Source organism: Schistocerca gregaria, chromosome X, assembly GCF_023897955.1.
Source record: "Schistocerca gregaria isolate iqSchGreg1 chromosome X, iqSchGreg1.2, whole genome shotgun sequence".
Taxonomy (NCBI): domain Eukaryota; kingdom Metazoa; phylum Arthropoda; class Insecta; order Orthoptera; family Acrididae; genus Schistocerca; species Schistocerca gregaria.
This window is the reverse complement of record NC_064931.1, coordinates 356,576,129-356,581,383: the sequence shown is the minus strand read 5'-3', so window position 1 is coordinate 356,581,383 and position 5,255 is coordinate 356,576,129.

The window sequence follows — 5,255 nt, the reverse complement described above, 5'->3', positions numbered from 1 at the left end:
TTGATATCTTGTTGTACACATTATGAATCCATCCAGTGGTTGACATCCGTCTAAAAGGCATAGCTCTAGATCTTTTAAAATACAAAACCCATTTCCAAAAGAACCAAATCGTTCCTCTGTGTGCAACGGCGTGAAATGCACGTTGTGGCAGTAATTCAGAAAATACTGGAGATGCCGCTCTGAACGCTTGAGGGTTTGTCGCGATGCCCTTTTAGGCCACGGGCGCAACTAACACCAAATTAACCTCTACAGGGAGGTCACTGCTTACGTCATCTGCCTTTCCGTAAGCGTTGCCCCCTATTTCCCGTGCAGGATCATTTGCATGGCCCGTTTTTGGAGCGCTGATGTGAATCCAGCCCAAAATGAGTAAAATGTATCGAGGAGAAACCACATTAAAACAATATTTAACCTACAAATGTTCGTCCGATTAATCATCTAGTCGGGGAGATGGCTAATTAGTTCACTACTCAATAACGTGAGTGTGCCATATTTTAGGTAATATGTTGGTATGACAGAAAAAGTTAATTGTGTTTTGGCAAACAGAGTGAACAAAATTTTCTGTTAAATACGTTTGTTAATTATCTATTCTAAGTGAGCAGCTGTTCATTCCGAAGTAAGAGAGAATTTTCAAGCATTTGGTTCCAAATACCAATTCAGTTCAAGTAATTCGAACCTGGAATGAGGAATCAGACAGCATAAAGAATTCAATGTTGGCATAAAATGCTGTGGTTCACGTGGACAAAAATGGAATAGACATGTTTCCAAGTCAACTGTATGGCTTTTAGCGTGTTTAAAATCAGTTACCATTTGCTGAAACGGCATGTCAATGCTAACAATAGTGGATGTGCTAGAAAAATAGTGTTCTCGTTATTTTCCTTAAACGTTGGGACAGGTTTTTCGTTTTTACATGTTTCTTTATCAGATCTTCCTTTACAGTTAGGTTTAGAATAAATAGAATAAATAACTGATCGCGTAGATTTTTGTCCCTTTGCAGCAAAAAGGATGGAGAAATTTGATATAGAGGCCTTTTTATAGAGTGTGTGTGTGTGTGTGTGTGTGTGTGTGTGCGGATCGATAAAAACGTTCTTCAGAACATAATATTGTCATAAACTACTTTTACCCAAATTTAGGAATAATATAACGGAAAGGAAATGTGACTGAACCTATGAGACAGTGTACTATTAACCTATGACGTACTACTCTGAATATGAAATCACTATACACTTGCTCCGTGCAACTAAAGCTGTTACACTTATAGGAAGAAGTCTAATACTTCTAAAACCTTGTTATATTTGAAGAAACACAGGAAAACTCTGCATCATAATGTCTTTAAGTACACCCACATCCGCAGAAATGAGTTTTGTCGTATTTACTTCTGGTAAAAGGCAGCACCTAAATTGCTACTTACAATCTAAGCTTTGTTTCCCGTAGGAGAAAAATAAGAAACGTCGGTTGCCTTCATAAAATCGAAACCGAGTGCAGATTGTCACCATTATTCCGGTGCAGTGACTATTAATGATACTGGTCCTAATGGTACTACAGTAGATTTCGCGCTATTATCGCTGCTACAAAATAAATTCCACTATGAAATCTGCAACTGATTTTTTGCTGACAGTATAGTGAATAAGGAAGACAAGTATAACTAGAAGTGAGCTATAGAAGAGTCCCATTTCGTCAGACGTATATATTGAGTGCAGGGAGGGCTGTTTTTTTCTGCTCTTCACTAAGCTACTCTTGCATTAAATGTTTTACTAAATGCCACTGATTTTTGTTATGAGCCTCCTGTAAGAACATGGGGTGAAATAAATTATTATACATGAAGAAGAATAGCAGTTTTCAGTATAACTGAAGATGGCGTCCAATTATTTTCACTGTATTCCGTTGACAAAAAATAGAAAAGAAGCGTGAACTAAGATATCAAAGAAATTCATACTTGCTGTTAAGATTTTTATGAGTCTGGGCTGAGTGTATCCCGCAAAAAAAGTCGACAATGAAACGCATGGTAAAAGTAGAGGTAATTATAAATACACTTGGCAGTGTGATACTGCGTCGTAGTGTATACAACCGCAATGCGAGATTTAGACATAAAAACATTTGCTGTAAAGCTGGAAGTAAACAGATTCTTCATTCAGTTCGTAGCAGTTAACACCCATACCGCATTACGAACGCTACATTACGAACAGAAATCATACAAATTTTTGAAGAGTAGAGTAAGAGTGTGAGATTATAGAACTGCAGTCATTGAAAATAATGTGACAGAATTATATACAAGTTCAGTAGCAGCGGCAGTAGCTCTAGATTCTTTAACAAATATCTCATTGTTACCTTAAATCGCTAAAAATACTTGTGAGCAAACATCTCACTACTAAATGTAAAGTCACACGGATAAAATGTGTGGAATGAAACAAGTGGTTCCCCAGCGAAAGGTAACTTTATATAATAATCACTTTAATGGGAGGTAATCCATTTAAAATTCAGTATACGTAAACCCTCGCATAAAATATTTATATACTGCTAACAAAATAGTTAGATAAAGCTGACGTAAGTATTTCTGCACCCGCCAAGCATTCATTGTGATTTAGTAGTATCAGGCATTTATAGGTTCTTCTGTCTGTGTTGGGCTAGCATAATTATTGTTAGTTAGAATATTTTAGTAAAAATATTTTCTCTGCATTTCTATAGGTGTATGAGACTCATAAAGACATTGTAGAAACGGATTCGAAGTCGCAAAATAAGCCGTTCACTTTCAATCCGTGGTTTCCAAAACAGAATCACCAACGTTCGTCATTTTCATTGCATCAAAATAACTCATAGAGATTAAACACAGTTTCTCGCAATCGTGAAGGAGAATGCCTGACCTGGCTCTGACCCCACTCCACTTTCATGCCCGTTCCTGGGTACCTTAGGTCAGTAAACCGTTGCCACACGGAAAGCAGAAACCGCTAAAATCTCAACGATAGCCATTTTCGAGCTGTCATTAATCATGTTACCCAAAAGACGTGAATGATATCTTCCAAGACAGATATAGCGTTCATGATTGTCGTCGAGGTTTTTACGGGCATTCGGATTTGAAAATGCTGGGTCATTCCTCAATGTTCAGCATGGGAATCTACCATATTTTCTATGAGCGATGTGGAATTTGCTGTTAAATGGCTATGCATGTATCTTTCTCTGCTGGAATGATGACAAGCTGTGAATTGTGATTGTCTTACAGCTAGACAGAAGTGTTCCAAATCAGATTATGATTCCTTTCAAAGAAAAGAACCTAAAAGTGCATCATTAAAAGATTAGTGATAGTGTATCGATCAAAAACGTTGAAGATGCAGAAAATATAATGATGCAATGCGAATTAAATTATCTACCTTGTGCCTACGTAAGAACACATTTCCCAAAAGCTGGAACCATACTATAATAATTCTCCTTCACAAGAAAGAAGGCAGACAAGACAAGAGAAAATGTCGGCCTTCTCTTCGTACGTACACACTATAGTGTCAGAAAACTCTGTGAAAATTTTGCTTGAGAACCCAGGTACTGATTCAACTTTCATTTGAGCCCGTCCGCGGGCGCGCGCTTCAGGCTGTGTCCCTGACACCTCGCTGGGAGGTGCTTGAGTCGCGATGGTGGCACGCGCTCCAGCTCAGAATGAGAGTTCCCGAGTGTGTCCCGTCGCCAGTGTCTTGAGTACGAGGGGCTTGTCCAGCAGTGCCTGCTGTGGGTAGTGAGTCGTTGTTGACTACGTTCCGGACAAGGAGCAGTGGGAGGCTGTGAAGGTTGGCTCTAGCTGATGGACACACAGTTGTCACTTGGCGGTCGATACACCTTGGAGGGGCCGGTCACGATAGCCGTAGTGCATGGTTGGCGAGTATGGCCCGTTAACAGCAGTGGTTATTTCGTGACCGATCGGTGCAACAGATGGACCTCACGGGCCCTGCCTTTACTAGTTGAGGGTGTGAATGCAATACGTAGTTGATGGATTTTAATTGTAGAGAACTACCAACATTTACCTTCTGGGTTTATTATCACGATTGAGATATGGCAGTGATACTTGAGCTTTCAGTATGAAAACTATCCAACAACTAACAGTTACTAGAAGAGCACCCATATGATGTATGTAGCAAACTTCTAGCGTAGAGACAGAAAGACTGGACTGGAGAAGGTATTTTTGATGATGACAGGCCATTAACAAGAAGAATGGATGCTACATGAACGAAGATAATTCATTTATGGGTTCCATGTAACAAGGAAGGTCCGAGAGGATAAGCTAATGGAAGGTGGGTAGCAAAATGTATGCGTAAAGCAGAGGAGAGTGATGTACAACATTGCCATTACCCATCAGAATATATCTAATATAACAAATTCCCTAAATGATTGATGAATGGAATAAGTAGACTTCGTAAGATTCATGGAACAAGCAACGCATCTACAAAAGAACACTGCGCGGATGTGACTTATTCTGTACTGCTGCTCCCAAGGCTTGAATCGGTATCGAGTGGACGTAATATCAGACGCGCTGCTAAACTCAGTAATAGTCGGTTTACACTGAACTGCGAAAGGAACTGGTGTAAGCATGCGTATTCAAATACAGAGATATGTAATCAGCCAGAATACGATGGTGCGGTCGGCAACGCCTATGTAAGACAACAAGTGTCTGGCGCAGTTGGTAAATCGGTTACTACTACTACTACTACTACTACTACTACTACCATAGCACGTTATCAAGATTTAAGTGAGTTTGAACGTGGTGTTAGAATCAGTGTACGAGTGATGGAACACAGCATCTCCGAGATAGCGATGAAGTGAGGATTTTATCCTACCATTATTTCACGAGTGTACCGTGTATATCAAGAATCCGGTAGACCATTAAATCTCTGGCATTGCTGAGGCCAGAAAGGATCCTGCAACAACGTGACCAACGAAGACTGTAGAGAATCCTTCAAATTGGCAGAAGTGCATCGCTTCCGCAAATTGCTGCAGATTTCAATTCTGGGCCATCAACAAGTGACAGCATGTTAAGCAATTAATGAAACATCATCGACATGGGCTTTCGGAACCGAAGGCCCACTCGTGTATCCTTGATGACTGCACGACAAAAATCTTGACTCCTCGCCTGCGCCCGTAAACAGCTGTATTGAACTGTTGACGATTGGGATCATGTTGCCTGGTCGGACGAGTCTCGTTTCAAATTCTATCGAGCGGACGGACGTGTACGGATATGGAGACAACCTTATGAATCCATGGACCCAGCATGGTCGCAG